Source organism: Onychomys torridus, chromosome 3 (genome assembly GCF_903995425.1).
Source record: "Onychomys torridus chromosome 3, mOncTor1.1, whole genome shotgun sequence".
NCBI lineage: Eukaryota > Metazoa > Chordata > Mammalia > Rodentia > Cricetidae > Onychomys > Onychomys torridus.
The window spans coordinates 111,472,977-111,491,583 of record NC_050445.1 but is presented as its reverse complement, the minus strand read 5'-3'; positions in this window follow the sequence as shown (position 1 = coordinate 111,491,583).

The window sequence follows — 18,607 nt, the reverse complement described above, 5'->3', positions numbered from 1 at the left end:
ATCCACCTGACTCTGCCTCCCGAGTGCTGGGATTACAGGCGTGCACCACCAGCGCCCGGCTTACTTTGAGTTTTATGAGGGTTTTGTATTGCTTTCCAGAGTGGCTGCACCGGTTGACATTCCTGCCATCAGTGAACGAGGGTCTGTCCCTCTTTCTGCACAACCCACTGGCGTTTGTAGTCAGCTCTGTTAATCTTGACCACTCTGACTGGGGTGAGACAATATCTCAAAGCTGTTCTCATTTGCATTTCAATCGTCACTCAGGATGATGAACACTTTTTGAGGTATTTTTAGACATTTTTATCTCTTCAATTGAGAACTCTCTGTTCAGATTCCCAGCCCATTATTAAAATGGGTAGGTTCTACTTATGATTTTGGATTCATGTACACGTGCAAATATTGACTGACAAAGTCTCCCAAAACTTTACCTTTGTTACTACATTTTCATTTCATTCTCTGCCATTCTGCTTCATCTTGAGTTACACTGATTATAATATAGAGAACTGATTTCATGGTCATCTCTCTCTCTCTCTCTCTCTCTCTCTCTCTCTCTCTCTCTCTTTTGGAGCTGAGGATCGAACCCAGGGCCTTGTGCTTGCTAGGCAAGCGCTCTACCACTGAGCTAAATCCCTAACCCGGTCACTGCTCTCAATGCCGATTGTTGCATGAAAAACCATCTCAGGGGCCTAAGAGACAGCTTAGCAGTTAAGTGCACATACTGTTCTTACAGAGGAGCATGAAAGTGACTCTGGCCTCTATATGCTCTAGCATGCCGTGTGGATTTCTGAATCTATCCGTGTGACCACACATCCACACATATATGACCCACATACATGCAAACACACATATATACGTGCATGCATAACATACACACACACACACACAAAACCTTAATACTTTAAAACAATAATCATTTTATTATCTTTCATGTTTTCTGTGATACAGGAATTTGAAAAGGGCTCAGTTGGAATATTCTGACTTAAATGTCTCTTCAGGCCTGGCTGTGGTGGCACACACCTTTAATCCCAGCACTTGGGAGGCAGAGACAGGTGGATTTCTATGAGTCCAAGGCCAGCCTGGGCTACAGAGTGAGATCCAGGAAAGGTGCAAAGCTACACAGAGAAACCCTGTCTCAGAAAAAAAAAAAGTCTCTTCAGTTTAGTAAGTACCCAGGGCTGCACCAGAATGTCCTGAAACTGCCTCTCTTCACTGACCTCTTCTGTGGGCTTTCTGCAGGGCCTGTGTTAGACTTCCTCACAGTATGCTAGCCCAAGGGTACTGTTACTGATGAAGGTGCGGCAGGGTCCCAAGCACCTAGTAGAAGTTAACCAAGCCATGGAAGTCACAGAGCATTGATTCCTCAATGACCTCAACCCCACCAAATCAAAGAAGGGAACTCCATCTCATGATGGCTGGAGTGACAAAGCCCCATTGTGAGCAGAGGGCTGGAATGGGAGGGAGCCCTGCCCACTGAAGGCAGCAGTGCAATTTGAAAGACATTCCTCAAGAGGGCACTGTGGAGCTGGAGAGATGGCTCAGCAGTTAAGATCACTGACTGCTCTTTTAGAGGTCCCAAGTTCAATTCCCAGCAACCACATGGTGGTTCACAACCATCTGTGATGAGATCTGACACCCTCTTCAGGCCTGTAGGCATACATGCAGATAGAACACTGTATACATAAATACACAAATCTTAAAAAAAAAGAGGGCACTGTTGTCACAAGACAGTCAGTCATTTTAGCCGAGGAGATGAGCAGAGAGGAAATTTGGTTGGCTAAAGGTGAAGCCTTGGTCTTCTTTCTTGTTACCTGGAACTTGTGGTGGTGGGAACAGGGTGCTTGTCCTCATGGAGGAGAACCCAGTCAGTGGACAGCACGCCCAGAAGAGGACTTTGCACAAAGGGTCTGAGTTGAAAGCTAGGAATTGTGCCTGTGGGTCCTCAGGCACAGGTCTAAGCTTTGGGTAGGATGCTGCTCGTGCTAGTACCCCTGCAGGACCTACAATCTGTAGAACCGTGGGAAGGGACGGCTTGAAAGACCGATGAAGATGTGTGAGTGGATGGGATTGTCTAGTGAGTGTCTGAAGGAAAAAGGGCCAGAGAGGCTGTCAAAGTTCGTAGAGAAGAGCTGGTAAGGAAGACTAAGATGGTGAGATCAGAGAAGTGGAAGACCCAGTGTGAACAGTGACTCGGGCTGGGGCAGTTTCTAGGAGGAGAGGGTGGTCCTCCTGGTCAAGTACACTCACAAGATCTGGGGCTGGGAGTGTGGCTCAGTGGGTAGAGTGCTTGTCTACCGTTTGCAGAAGCATGGGTTAAATCCCCAGTACCTCATGGTGTGGGGATCCAATGCCTGTAACCCCAGCACTCAGAGAAGACCGAGGAAGGAGGATCACAAGTTCAAGGTCATCCTTGGCCTTATAGTTGGAGGCCAGACCTGGGCTGCACCCGTCTCAGTCTCAAAACAACAGCAGAAGATCTGAAAACAAGGAGTCACTGTGACTTTAATGATGACATTCGCAGGAAGCCAGGCAGCCTGTCATTAATCCAGATTATGGGGAGGACAGCAGCTGGAAAGGGGGTTATGATTCTTTTAGGTTTGTTTACTTTTGCTTTTTGAGACAGGGTCTCTGCAACTCAGGCTGACCTGGAACCTGCTATGTGGGTCACAATGTGTAGTTGGACTTTCTTTGGACCACCAGCTCCCAAATAATGACATGGAGACTTCTTATTAATTATGAAAGCTTGGCCTTATCTTAGGCTTGTTCCCAACTAGCTCTTTTTTTTTTTTTTTTTTTTTATGTGGAGCCGAGGATCGAACCCAGGGTCTTACGCTTAGCTAGGCAAGTGCTCTACCACTGAGCTAAATCCCCAACCCCCAACTAGCTCTTAAAACTTAACCTGTTTATATTAGTCTACATTCTGCCACGTGACTTGTTACCTCTCCTCATCTGACTTCCTCTGCATCTGGATGGTGAATCTCCTGACTTCCGATTCTTCCCCTGAGTTCTTCTCTTTCCCTGGAAGTCCCGCCTGTCCTCTCCTACCTAGCTATTGGCTATTCAGCTCTTTATTAAACCAATCAGAAGGTGCCTTAGGCAGATGAGGTAAAACAGAGACATCTTCACATAGTATGAGAAAATATCTGGTAACAACAATGGCCTCAAATTTACAGTGATCTTCCTGCCTCAGCATCCCAAGTGTTAGGATTATAGACATGAGTCATTGTTGCAGAATATTATTTTTAAGATGTGTTACATTTGTTTATGCTGTGGAACATTTGTTTAATGATGCAAAGATTTGTTGTATTTTTTTGTCATTTGTTTGTTTTTGTTTTTTCAAGACAGGGTTTCTCTGGTGTTTTGGTGCCTGTCCTGGATCTCGCTTTGTAGACCAGGCTGGCCTCCAACTCATAGAGATCCACCTGGCTCTGCCTCCCAAGTGCTGGGACTAAAGGCATGCGCCACTACTGCCCAGCGATTTGTTGTATTCTTTTATGTTGCATTTGTTTAACTTTGTGAAGCTGTGTTACTTTGCCTGTCTAAAACACCTGATGGTCTAATAAAGAGCTGACCAGTCAATAGGTAGGCAAGAGAAATGATAGGCAAGGCTGGCAGGCAGAGAGAATAAATAGGAGGGGAAATCTAGTCTTGAAAGAAGGAAGGAGGAGTGAGAAAAGGAGGAGAGGAGGACATCAGGGACCAGCCACCCAGCTACGCAACCAGTCATGGAGTAATAAAGAAAGAAAAGATATACAGAAATAGAGAAAAGTAAAAGCCCAGAGGCAAAAGATAGATGGGCTAATTTAAGAAAAGCTGGCTAGAAATAAGCCAAGCTAAGACTGGGCATTCATAAGAAAGAATAAGACTCCATGGGGTTTATTTGGGAGCTGGGTGGCCGACCCCCAAAGTAGCCAAAGAGTTAAAAACAACAATAACAACAACAACAACAACAACAACAACAACAACAAACCAACAATAAGCCATCAAACCAGGCTCAAGAGATTACTGTGTTTAAAATCTTGGGCAAGGGCTGGTGAGATGGTTCAGTGAGTAGTGTTCTTTGCCAATAGTGAGTACTTGAGTTCGATCCTCAGGACTCCTATGGTGGAAGGAAAGAATCACCCCTCACAGTTTGTCCTCTGACCTCCATACATGCACTCCCCAACTCCAATAAACAAATAAATGTAACTAAAATGTGTTTAAAACCAAAACAAAAGCTTGGGTAAGACTGAGCTTGTGTACAGGCAAGGAAAGGGTCAGGATGAGAAGTCAAGGCTGGAAGAGAAACATTTGAGGTGTTTTGGCCTGGGAAGAAGTGGGGTATGACATCAGGTGAAGAAGGGTTGAGCCTTGTGAGGGGTAGCAGATGCTTTTTCTTCAAGAAGAGTCATAGGGGGAGAATGGTGGGGGTGTAGAGAGGGTCAGCTTCCTGAGCCAGCTCAAGTGTGCAGGGTGAGCAGTGCAGGGAGTGGGTGCTGAAGAGGAATGTCTCAGAGATGAGAGAAAGTCTGTTTGGCACTGCCCACACCTATTCTGTATACCTACCTAGCCTAGTGCTTATATATGTTGCGGTTCCACAAAAATGATTTTCTCCTTATAATAATACGGAAACCAGAAGGTATGACTATCTGAGGCCCTGACCTCTTTCTGGATGGACTGGCTGGTTTTGTTGTCAACTTGACACAAGCTGGAGTCGTCAGAGAGGAAGGAGCCTCAGCTGAGGAAATGCTTCCATGAGATCCAGCTGTCAGACATTTTCTCAATTAGTGATCAATGGGGGAGAGCCCAGTCCATGGTGGGTGTTGCCATACTGGGCTGGTGGTCCTGAGTTCTATAAGAAAGCAGGCAGAGAAAGCCAGGGGAAGCAAGGCAGCAAGCAGCACCCCTCTGTGGATTCTGCATCAGCTCTTGCCTCTAGGATCCTGCCAGGTTTGAGTTCTTGTCCTGACTTCCTTCAGTGGTGAACGACAATGTGGAAGTGTAAGCTGAATTAAATCCTTTCCTCCCCAACTTGCTTTATGGCCATGGTGTTTCGCTGCAGCAAGAGAAACCCTAACAAAGACACTGGATGAGGTCCTTGCTGTGTTGAGAAATGAAAAGAATTTTTTTCATGAGAGAAAGGGAGGCGTGACATTCCAGGTCAACTCTGAAGCTCAGAGCATCACAGGGCTGGCACCTTGCTGAGTCAAGTTGCCTAGGAGACAGGAAATGACAGCTCTGACTCTGCTGTCTGGAAGGAGGGGCTGGTGTGGAGAGTGTGTCCTTATGCCTTTTACCCAGGGAACAGTGAAGGGAGGAGGGAAAGCCGGTGGGAGCCAGTTAGGTGTGCTTGGGGATTGAGGAGGTCACCTGGGGTTGGATGGTGTACTGAAATGATATGGCCTTGGCCTTCAGTTCCTTTTTTGTCCATCTTTTTTCATTTTAATGTGTGTGTGATATGTATGCATGTATGTATGTGTGTTTGCATGTATGTGGGTCATATATGTGTGGATGTATGGTCACACGGATAGATTCAGAGGCCCAAGGTTCATGTTGGGAATTATTCTCAATAAAAATTCTCAATTATAATTCAATAGAATTCTCAATTCTCTTACTTTATTCATTGAGGCAGGGTCTCTCAATCACACCCAGAGCTTACTGATGTGGCTACTCCCCATAACCCACTTATTGTAGGGATCCCTGTCTCTAACTTGCTGGGCTGAAATGACAGGTGGGTCCCAATGCCCATGTGGCCTGTACTGGGACCTGGGGATCTGAACTTAGCTCCTTATGCTTGTGTGGAAAATGCTTTAACTGCTGAGGCATTGCCTCAGTCTGGTCTGATTAATTAACCTGGTTAACCTCAGTTAACTTAATAAAGATAATCTCTCACAGATGTTTGTGGAGGCTTGCCTCCTAGGTGTTCCAGAGCCTGTTAAATTGAATAATCATCCCCCAGCCGAGTTAAGACCCCCAAATGGCTTTCAGTCCCTGCTCAGTTCTAAAGGTCTCCAGTCGACTCTGTGTGCAGGTCTTCAGAATAGCCCTTCCCTGATTTCCACACACTCCCCACCTCTGGATCTGGAGGCATGTGGGGGTGGTGAGTGGGCCCCAGGGTGGGATCAGTGCGGCCCAAGAATCATGAGTAACACTAATATCTCTACAAGAGCTTGAAAACTGGCTTTGGGATGGGAGTCAACGGGATGACAGGAGGTCAGGATCCAAGTTTTCCTCCCTTCCTCCCTTCCTCCCTTCCTTCCTTCCTTCTTCCCTCCCTCCTCTTTCCTTTCTCTCTTTCTCCCCTTCTCTCTCTTTCTTCCTTCCCTCTCTTCCTTCCTTTCTTTCTTCCTTCTTTCTTTTTTCTTTTTTTTTTTTTCCAGTCAGGGTCTCACTATGTAGCCCTAGCTGTCTTGGAACTCACTATGTGGACATGGTTGGCCTTGAACTCTCAGACATGTGCCTACTTTTGCCTCCTAAGGGCTGAGATTAAAGGCGGCATCACCATGCCTGACTTTGAGGTTTATATTTTTTTTTTCTGAAATAAGGTCTCTTGTAGCCCAGGATGGCCTCAAATTCATTATTTAGTTAAGACAACCTTAAAGTCCTGATCCTCGTGCCTACCTCCTGAGTGCTGAAGTCCTGATCCTCGTGCTTACCTCCTGAGTGCTGGAATTACAGGTGTGAACTACCATGCTTAGTTTACAGTGCTGAGGATTGACCTATGGTTTCATGCATGCCAGGCAATCACTCTACTAACTGAACTATATACACAGACTTCAAGACACAGAGTCTGGAAATAATAATCCGACAGAGGTACAGTTCACATATCCTACCTGAGGGCTTTTAGCAGCGCTCTTACCCTGTGAGGAAAAGTCACGAAACACGACAGAATCCACTAACAAGAGTTTTATTAAAGAAGCGAAAAGGATAGATGTGACCAGGCCTGCTGAAAGGACATGTAGGGAAGAAGTGGGGGGAGAGGGGAACATGGCCCTTCCTTTTACGGGCCACCCTGAGCATGCGCACACAGGCCCATGTGGCTACTCCATGCATGTGCACATGGACCATGTGGTCCCACCACACTCCAGCCCAGGTTACTTAGGATGCATGACTAAGTGTCTCGGGGCATGGCTGGAATTCCTGTCATCATCTGCTGTAGCTTGGACGTGAAAAGTCCCCACGGGCTCATGTGTTTGAGAACATGGTCCCCAGCTGACGGTACTGTTTGGATGGGTGTGGAACCTTTAGAGGATGGAGACTTGGGGGAGGAAGTGAGTTTGTAGAGGTGGGCCTTGAAGTTTCCTAGCACGTCACTTCCTGTCCATGTTCTGCTTCCTGATAGCAGGTGCAGTGTGACCAGCTTCCTCATGGTCTTGCTGCCGCCTTCCCCGCCATGATGGGCTGCATCTCCCAAATGAACATTTCTTCCTTTAACAACAATAGGAAAAGCAGCTATTTAAAGTGTGGGATTTGGGGCCATAGAGATGGCTCAGTGGTGAAGAGCACTTACTGCTCTTGCAGAGGACCCAGGTTCTGTTTCCAGCGCCTACACAGCAGCTCACAAGCACTCATTTCCAGAGGTTCCTGATTCCTCCATAATTATTACATGTCAGTGATTTAATACTTAGAGGAGGCATGTAGAGCAATGGCGGCCCATCTACAGAGAGCTAATGGATTCAGAAGTGACCCACAAGCAAAGCCTGTGCCTTAGTTTCCTCTCTTATGGCTGCGATAAAACACCATCACCAAGGAGCTCATAGAAGTTCTAGAGGGGCCATGACACTGGAGCAGCATTCTGAGAGGTCACATCTTAAACCACAACCAGGAAGCAGAGAGAGTACCCTGGAAAAAGCATAAGGCTTTTTTTGTTTGTTTGTTTGTTTGTTTGTTTTTTTTGTTTTTGAGACAGGGTTTCTGTGTAGCTTTTCCTGGAACTCACTTTGGAGACCAGGCTGGCCTTGAACTGACAGAGATCCGCCTTCCTCTGTCTCCCGAGCGCTGGGATTAAAGGTATGTGCCACCACTGCCCTACATACAAGGCTTTTTAAACCTCAAAGCCAGCACCCAGTGACATACTTCCTCCAGCAAGGCCATACCTCCTAAACCTACACAGACAGTGTCACCAACTGGGACCAAGTGTTCAGATGTCCAAGAATATGGGGACATCTCACCCAAACCACCACAGTGTGCACTACACTGAGCTGCGACCCTGTGCTAATGTTGAAAAGAGGCGGCTATGCTGAGTGATGCCAACTTCACCCAGAGCAAACAGAACCAGAACAGAGGACAGATAGGCTTTGTGGCAGGCTCACAGAATCTGAGAGAAAGATGAGCTTGGTGTTAGGGATGGAGAACCATGGCTGTGGAAGAAGGGATAAAGAAGACCCTGTAGATACTGCCATAGTCCTCAAGATTCTCACTGCAGAAAATAAATCTCAAGTCAGGAACACACTCAGATATAAATATAAAGCACAAATCTAGAGAATGATATGAGCAGAGCATCTGGATTCTTCCTGGCTCTGGAGTTTGAAAGAAGCCCAGATGGGCAATAGCACTATGGCTTCTCAATGGGGACCTGTTGTAAGAGGACCAGGTCACTGTGGTGAGATGGGGATTCGAACCACAGTGGCTACAGAATGGAACGATGTCATGCAGAAGTTCTGGAGTTCAGAGTTGTTTTGTCACTCCTGTGATGAGGTATTTGAATTATAGACCCTACATTTATTTTGTGTGCACATGTGTGGATATATGCAGATGTGTGTGTGGAGATCAGAGGACTTGTGGGAGTTGGTTCTCTTTTGTACCATGTGAAGCTTAGGGACAGAACTCTGGTCTTTAGGCTTGGCAGCTGAGCCATCTTGAAAGCCCTTATATAAGAATTTTATTTTATTTTTTCTGAGATAATGTCTAGTGTATCCCAGGCAAGCCTCGAACTTACTCTATGTATGAGGGTGACTGTAACTCCTGATTTTCCTTCCTCCATTTTTGGATTGAAAGGATGAATGGCGCTGTTGGTCAGTGGAAGAGTCACGGGCCACGGCAGACCCAATGTTAGTTTTTAGAACTTTATTGGAGGGAAAGGGGGAGGGAGAGTCAGGCCTGGCGGAGGGAAGAGAGCAGGAACAGAGAGAGGAAAAACAGGAAGAGAAGCAGAGAGAGAGAGGGAGAAGAGAGAGAGGGGAGAGGGAGGGGGAGGGGGGGAGAGAGAGCGCACGAGCGAAGCATGGGGGTCCATGTAGGCTTTTTAAGGCGGTATGTAGTAGTCCGCTGATGACGTAAGGTGTCAGACAAGACCCCCGACCCGAGCTGCACATGTACAGAATCCTAACACTGAGTACTAGGATTACAGGCATGAGCTACCATACCTGGTTTATGTGGTATAGGGGATTGAACCCAGGGCTTTGTGCATGCAAGACAAGCACTCTACCAACTGAGCCACATCCCCAGACCCTACTGTAATTATACAGGGTGGATTATCCACTTACCGGCAATGATGGTTGAGTTGTCATTAGCTTAGCATATGGGGAACATGGTTAGCTGACAGTGCTTTCAGCTTCCAACATTGCTTCTCTTTTGTTTTGTGATATGGCATGATTACTGTCTTAGGGTTTCTACTGCTGTGATGAAGCACCATGACCAAAACAACTTGTGGAGGAAGGGGTTTGTTTGGCTTATACTAGTCCATCATTGAAGGAAGTCAGGACAGGAACTCAAACAGTGCAGTAAGCTGCAGGCAGGAGCTGATGCAGAAGCCATGTTTATTGGCTTGCTCCATATGGTTTTCTCAGCCTGCTTGCTTTCTTTTTAAACATTTATTAATTGATTCTTTGGGAATTTCACACCATGCACCCCAATTCCACTCATTTCCTAGTCTTTCCATATCTACTCTCTACCCTTGTAACCTTCCCCCTCCAAAGGAAAATAAAATAAAATCAAACCAAACCAAACCAAACAACAAACAAACAAAACATCTCTCTAACTCTGGGCAATGCCCTGCTCCTCTCTTGACCTGCACACCCATCACAGCAGGGTGCATCTGTAGTTCTGCTGTTCATGTACCATTCCACTCCTCCCTCTTTCCTGCCTCTCCATCATGCATTCGTTCATTGTAGTGGCACTGGGAACTGTTGGGTATCATGAAGTACACCCTATCGCCCAAAGAGCTTTACTTGCAAGTGTTCATTGTAATGAGTCATTGGTCTGGTTCAAGGCCTCTGGCTTCTGCTACACCATCAATACTGGACCCTCACCAAGACTCCTCTCGGATATTCTGCTGTTGCCCAGAGTCATGAAGATCCTGGGACTATGCTTCCACAGGTGGGCCCCCTCATGTGGTCCAGCAGCTCATAGATGAGGTAGATGTTGCAGTGGGCCAACCCAAAGCCCTCGATCTGGGCCTGGGTGGTAGCTGAGTTGGTCAGCCTGCCAGCTCTCATCCATGCCTCTGAGGCTAGCTCTCCAGAAGGTGGCAGCCAGTGAGGGGCAGGGCCAGCTCAGCCCAGCCCTCAGACATCAACATGGCTTCAGGCTGCAGCCTAGACCATGGACATCCACATGGCCCTTGGCGGTAACATGGGCCATGGACATCAACACAGACCCCTGCTCTGGTAGGGCCACTCAGACATGGCCCTTGGAGGCAGCATGGGCCTGGAAATGGCCACCGCCTTAGGTGGCAGCACAGGCCTCTCGCATCAGGTTGCTCCTCAACACCATCTGGCCTCCAGGGCCTCCTCTCTCTGGCCTGCTTCTCTTTCTCTCCTCTCTCTCCACCATCTACTTACTCATTGTGCTGGCCCGCCCACACAGCAAGGTGGCGGGCTGGCCTCTGGCTGTCTTCTGGTCGTTGTCTTCCTGCCCGCACCTGAGGTGGCAGGTAGGCCTCTGTCATCTTGCTTTCTTACAGGACCAGGATGATCTGCCCAGAGGTGGCCCCACCCACAATGGGCTGGGTCCTCCCACGTCAGTTGCTAATTAAGAAAGTGCCTACAGGCCTTCCTTCAGTCCGATCTTATGGAGTCATTCTCTCAGTTGAGGCTCCCTCCTCTCCAGTGACTCAGGCTTGTGTCAAGTTGACATAAAACCAGCCAGCACAGTTACCCATACATGATGGCAGGTCATTTCCTGGAAAGTCTAAGGGAGAGGGGCATTCCAGAATTCTGCAGGAGCCTGAAGTACTGATCACCTGAAGAGGGACACGGTAGACCCCTTGACATAGCCGAAGACCAGGAGGCTATCGGAATGTAGGAGGCCAGTCACTGTCCATGGGCTCCTAGCACTGAAAATGGGAACAGGTTTGGCTGTCCTGGTTAATTTATTATTATTTCGTTTTTGCTTTTGAAGAGGTTAAAGTTGGTGACAGCACCAAGTTTCTCCAGGAATCCCAGGAAGTCAAAATAAGTATCCAAGCTGTGATGGCTATTCCTGGTTGTCTGCTGGACTATCCGGAATTAACTAAACCCAAGCAGCTGGGCACACCTCTGAGGGATTTCTTTTTCCTTCCTTCCTTCCTTCCTTCCTTCCTTCCTTCCTTCCTTCCTTCCTTCCTTCCTTCCTCCCTCCCTCCCTCCCTCCCTCCCTCCCTTCCTCCCTCCCTTCCTTCCTTCCTTCCTTCCTTTTTTTTTTGGGTTTTTCAAGACATGGTGTCTCTGTGTAGCTTTGGAGCCTGTCCTGGAACTCACCCTGTAGCCCAGGCTGGCCTCAACTCACAGAGATCCACCTGCCTCTGCCTCCCGAATGCTGGGATTAAAGGCGTGCACCACCACCACCCCAGCTATTTTTTTTTTTTTTCTTAATTAAGTCATTTGAAGTGGGAAGACCTGCTTATAATCCAGATCTTTGAGGTGGAAAGGTACACCTTCAATCCAGAACTTTTGAGGTGGGAAGATAATCTTTAATCCAGGTCTTTTGAGGTGGGAATACATTCCTTTAATCTGGACCGCACCTTGTGCTGGCAGCCTATATAAAGGACATGGAAGAAGAAAGTTTGCTCTCTTTGCCTGCTTGCTTGTTTGATCTTACTGGCAAGTCCATCCCTTCATTGAAATTATAACCTACTTTGGGATTTCAGCATATACTAAAGACCAATTGAGGCACCCAGTTTCATGGACTGAACTGGATTCTTGGACCTTCCATTGGCAGGCAGTTATTGTTGGGCTAGCTGGACCACAGCCTGTAAGCCATTCTAATAAATGCCCTTTCTCTGTATACATAGATTCATTCTATCAGTTCTGTTCCTCTAGAGAACCTCAACTAATACACAAGCCTTCAGCATCTTCCCAGGATGGGTCTCCTTTGGCTCTCTGGAAGAAAGATGCATCTTGAACAGGTGACCTGTGTGATTCAAGAATACACCTGAGTAGCCACAGAAGTACCAGAAGTGGAGGTGGAATAGAGTGGCAGAACACTTGGGAAGTGGCCTCTATTTCTTTCCCACCAAAGAAGACAGCTTTGTAGATTCAATGGGGGATTCTCAGGAACCTAAGAAGGCTAATTGTATGTATTCCTGTAGACCTGATGGGTCTAGAAAATAACTGGTTTAATCGTATCTGATAAACACTTTTCATTCTTTTTTTCTTTTTCTTTTCTTTTCTTTTTTTTACAGCCTAGTGGTGTGGCGGTTTGAATGTACTTGGCCCCCATAAGCTCATAGGGAGTGGCACTATTGGGAGGTGTGGCTTTGTTGGAGTAGGTGTGGACTTGTTGGAGGAAGTGCATCACCTTGGAGGAGGGCTTTGAGGTCTCATATACATTCAAGCCATGCCCAGTATCTCAGTTTGCTTCCTGTTGCCTGCAGGATCAAGATGTAGCTCCTTTTCTACTCCCAGCTACTTCTCTAGCACCATGTTTGCCTGCATGCCACCATGTTCTACCATGATGATAATGGACCAAACCTCTGAAACTGTAAGCCAGCCAATTAAATGTTTTCCTTTATAAGAGCTGCTGTGGTCATGGTGTCTCTTCACAGCAATAGAAACCTAAATAAGACAAGTGACCTACTTTTCTCATTCTATTTCTAAAAAGGTTTATTTTTCATGTACATGAATGTATATTTACATGTTTCTATGTGCACCATGTTCATGCAGTGGTCCAGAAGGCCAGAGAAGGACATAGGATCCTCTGGAATGGGATTTGTTGTGAGTTCCATGAAGGTTCTTTGCAAGAGCAGCAAGTGCTCTTAGCTGCTGAGTCATCTCTTTGGACCATTTTTCTCACTTTTTTTTTGATTTTACTTATTTTGTTGTTTTATGTGTATGAGTGTTTTGCCTGCATGTATGTATATTCATAGCATGTATTCTTAGTACTCTTGATGGTCAGAAGAGGGAGTTGGATTCCCTTGGACTGGAATTGGAAACAGATGTGAGCCATTGTATGGGTGCTGGGAATTTAACCCCATATATCTGCAAGAGCAACGAGTGTTCATAACAGCAGAGGCAAGTCTCCAGCCCTGTTTTTCTCATTCTTAACGTGGGGAGACTTTTACTAGAAATGTTACATATGAGTATTACACCAGCTTTCATGTATTAGCATATTTTAAATTTAACTGGAAACAATCAGTGCTTTAAGGGGCAGAAATATATTGAATAGTAAAACTGAATCTTTAAGTTTTTTTTCTTAAATAGGAGCTTTTTATGTTTTATTTTTTCTGTGTGCACTTGTGTACTGCATGGACAGGGGCATGCCATGGCAAGTATGTGGAGATCAGACAACAGTTTGTGGAAGTCTGTTCTCTCCTTCCACCATGTGGTTTCTGGAGACGGAACTCAGGTCGTAAGACTTGGTAGCAGGCACCTTTGTCCACTGGGGCATATTGCCAGCCCTAAAGCTGAGTCTTTTAATTTTTTTTTTTTTTTGAGACAACGTTTCTCTGTGTAGCCCTGGCTGTCCTGGAACTCACTGTGTAGACTAAGCTGGCTTTGAACTCACAGGGATACACCTGGCTTTGCCCCTGGGTGTGCTGGGATTAAAGGCACATGCCACCACTTCTGTCTCCTAAAACCAAGTCTCAAAGGTAGAGAAAAAGAATGGTAATATGATCACCATTGATCACCATAGACACTTCCTGCACTGGGCATCTAAGACCATGGTCGGTGTCTTTCACCTTCCTCCTCATTGGTAACAGGCTATTATCCCTGCTTCTTCCTGGCACTGACCAATTTTGATGGTCCAGTAGAAAGGAGTACAAAAGCAGATGCTTAGCCAATCAGGACACTGCACCCATTTGCCTGTAGTGATTGGCTGGGATGAGTGTGTGATCTAAACAGGGTTCATCAGAATCCTTTCTTGGTTATTCTGTGCTGGTGCTAGGAGAAGAGGCTCTTTCTTCACTCCTGCTGCAAAGAGGGAAGCTGCCAGATGGAGAAGCACTCCTGAGGAGTCCTCAGAGGAGGAATTGCTCACCAACTCCAACACCTGCTATGAGAATTGTAAACCCCATCTTAGTGTTCTCTTGCTGTGGCCACAGCAACTCTTAGAAGAGAAAGCATTTAACTGGGGCTGGCTTACAGTTTCAGAGGTTTAGTCCATTTTTATCATGGTGGGGAGCTTGGCAGCATGCAGGCAGATATGGTGCTGGAGAAATAGCTGAGAGATTTGCATCTGGATCCATAGGAAGAGAGAGAGCCACTGGGCCTGGCTTGGGCTTTTGAAAATCTTAAAGTCCATCTCCAGTGACGCATTTCCTCCAACAAGGCCACATCCTTTCAAATAGTGCCACTCCCTAATGACTAGTCATTCAAATCTATGAACCTATGGGGACCACTCATGTTCAAGCCACCACAGGTCCCATTCACCAAAAGATAAGGAGGGGACCTCAGGTGACTCAGCCTGTAAAGGCTAACTTCTCAACAATCATTCTCCTCAACTCTTTGTTTGTTTGTTTGAGACAGGGTTTCTCAGGATTTCTCTGTGCAGTTTTGGTGCCTGTCCTGGATCTCGCTCTGTAGACCAGGCTGGCCTCAAACTCACAGAGATCCACCTGTCTCTGCCTCCCGAGTGCTGGGATTAAACGCTGCCTGGCTCAACTCTTTTTTAATAAGAAGGAGCTAAGGTCGAGAGAATATGAGAAGCTGTTGATGGCTCTCCTGTCAGCTCTGGTAGAGAGAAGGTTAATCCAGACAGTCAAGTCTCTAGAAGCCATGCCATTATGTTATATTACCCTCCCACGGATGGCACAGCCACAGAGGGCCTCTGGTCTAGCAGCAGCTCTGTGCTACTCTTCACCTGGTAGGTGGGCAGTCACCATTTTGAGTCCTGAGTATCACTGTCTGGGCTGAGCATTTTGCTTGAGGCTTATAGAATGAGCAGGTTCTCAGCTCACAGATGGAGAGTGGGCAAAGTCTTGCTGATGGTTATGGTGTATGTCATGCTGAAGGTGGGACAGGCTTCCAGAAGCCTGAGTCTTCAGACTCAGGAGAACTGGCAGGAAAATGCTGTAACTCTGGAGGGCACGTGGGAATCACAAGCTTCAGGGGATGGTGGGCAGTGCTTTTTCCATAAAGCTGGCTCTCCTCTCACCAATTATTTCCCCCAGGGAGACCTCTGTCTACTTTTGCTTTTCCAGAAAGGTCAGGCAGTTGGGAATGTATTATTATTATTATTATTATTATTATTATTATTATTATTATTTTCATCAGGAACTTAGGCTTCCCATTCAGGGAGTGAAATTTATCTTTCTTCCTCCTCTCAGAGTAGGATGAGCTCAGTAGTGGTGACAAGAGTAGCCTTCTGTCCTTCCTTTTCTTCTCCAAATGCTGAGAGAAGTGGGAGGTTAGCTTGCAAATGTCACAGAAGCTATAAAATGCTGACTGCGGATGCCGGGAATAACTGGGGTTGCTGGGTTGAGGAGATGGGCGCCACCATCATCTGCTAAGAATCCATTGTTCTACAGCTGCCTTGGACACAATGGTGAGACTGAGGCAGGGGAACGGGGGAGGGTGGCTACAGTGGCTGGGTGTGTCTTTGCAAACTCTGGCTTTTTGGGGGTGGTTAGACGGGTAGGGCAGGGTCAACTTGCAGCCCGCATGTGGGTTTAGAACATCAAACAAACAAACAAAAAACAAAACAGGGCCACAAAATCCTAACAAAACAAAGGAAAACAAAACACAAACAAAGAAAGGGAGTCAGAGGCATCTGTTTGGAAAGAGTTTGAAATTCATTGCTTAAAAGGAAACGTTGAAATCACCAAAGGGAAATCTAGAATTTTCTTCAGTATTTTGTATTTGAAGCTCCAAATGATAGCCGGCTTCATGACCTTCGTAGAGCAAAGGTGCTGTTTGGATCATGAGTCTGTGTAGTCAGGATGACCTTGAGTTTCTTTGTGCTGGGATTACAGGTGTGCACTACCATGTCCATGAACATGGAACCCAAGGCTTTGTGCATGCCAGGCAAGTGCTCTACCAACTGAGTCATATCCCCAGCCCTGGGCTAGGAGTCCTCCCGGGTTTAATGGTGCAGGGATTCCCTTGTAGGCAGCAGATGGTATGATGGCAGACTGTGAACAGGCCGTTTTGGTGTGTGTGTGTTTGTGTGTGTGTGTGTGTGTGTGTGTGTGTGCTGGGAACTGAACCTAGGTCCTCTGCAAGAACAAGAAGTGCCCTTATCTGCTGAACCATCTCTCTAGCCCTGGAACACACCCTTTCCAAAAGGCTGGAGAGGGCCAGAGGGCTAGCACTTCAGGTGGGATCGAAAGCTATTTTTTTTCTTTTTTACTTCATTTTGTTCCCGCTCCCCTCCCCCATGTTTTGTATGCATACACATTTATTAATATCAAATTATACAGCATGTGGTTGCATTCTCCTTATGGAAATTGCTACTTTAGGGACTGAGGAGATGACTGTCTGTAAAGTACTTGCCTCATAAACACGAGGCTCTGAGCGGGACTCCAAGAGCCCACATTAAAAAGTTGGTGGGTGTTTCATATCTGTAAACCTAGTGCTAAGGAGGCAGAGACAGACGGATCCCTGGAACTCGCCAGCCGACCAGCCAGCCTAAACTAGTCATTGAGTCCCAGAGGTCTCAAATCCTCTCTCAAAAAATGTTGAGGTGCTGAAGAGATGCCTTAGGGTGAAGAGCACCGACTGCTCTTGCAGAGGACCCAAGTTTGGTTCCCCACACCAGCAGGGTGGCTCACAACCTTCTGTGACTCTAGTTGCAGGGGGTCTGACACAATTTTCTGACTTCTCTGGGTACCAGGTACACATGTGGTACACATGCATACACGCAGGCAAAACACTCAAACACACAGAATAAAAATAAGTCTTTTTCTCTTTTATTGAAAATAGATTTTTCCTTTTTCTTTTCTTTTCTTCTTCTTCTTTTTTTTTTTTTTTTTTTTTTGGTTTTTCGAAGCAGGGTTTCTCTGTGTAGCTTTGAAGCCTGTCCTGGAACTCACTCTGTAGCCCAGGCTGTCCTCGAACTCACAGAGATCCACCTGCCTCTGCCTCCCTAGTGCTGGGATTAAAGGTTTATGCCACCACCACCTGGCAAAAAAAGATTTTTTTTTCATACAATATATTCTGATTATGGTTTCCCCTTACTCCTCCTAATTCCTCCCCACCTCTCCCTGCATTTGGATCCAAACCCTTTCTGTCTCTTGTTAGAATAAACAGGCAGGCTGGAGAAATGGCTCAGTGGTTAAGAGCACTGGCTGCTCTTCCAGAGGTCCTGAGTTCAATTCCCAGCAACCACATGGTGGCTCACAACCACTTGTAATGAGATCTGGCGCCCTCTTCTGGCCTGTAGGGACACATGCAGGCAGAATACTGTGTACATAATAAATAAATCTTAAAAAAAAAGAAAATAAACAGGCATCTAAGGAATAATAGTAAAATGAAATAAAAGAAAATAAGATAAAAACCAAACAAATCAGAGTATGACAAAACAACCAAATGAGAAAAAGAGCCAATGAAAAGGCACAAGAAACTGATATAGATATAGACATACACATTCACACACTCAGGGATACCATAAAAACCCAAACTGGAAGCTATAATACATACTAGAAGGGTGTGCAAGGTAGACAAACAGAACAAACAATGCCCCGACTTAACATTATGAGACAAAGAGCCTCCAAAGATGCACTGAGTTTGTTCTGTATTAGCTATCTACTGCTGGTCTCCACTTCAGGGGTTTATTTCCCCAGGGAGACTCCCTTGGAGAATACTAATTTTTCATTTGCAAGTGGCTATCATTAGAGATAGCGTCTGGGTTAGGGATGGGGACATATGTGAATTTTTTTCAGCTCTAGGACCCCCCTTGTGCAGACCTGTGCAGGCCCCATGCATGCTGCCTCAGTCTCTGCAAGTTCATATGTGTGCCAGCCCTGTTGTGTCTGCAAGGCCTTGGCTTCTTAGTGTCCTTCCTCCCCTCTGGCTCTTATACTCTTTCTGCATCTTCCTCTTCCTCAGTGTTCCCTGAGCTCCGAGGGAAGTGAATTGATAGAGATAAGGCAGAGTGTTCCAAGGTCTCTCACTCTCTGCATATTGTCTGTCTGTGGGTTTCTGTATTTGTTCCCATCTGCTGCAGGAGGAAGCTTCTCTGATGATGGCAGAGCAAGGCACAGATCTATGAGTATAGCAGAATGTTATTAGGAGTCATTTTATTGCTCCTTTTTTTTTTCTTTAAGATTTATTTA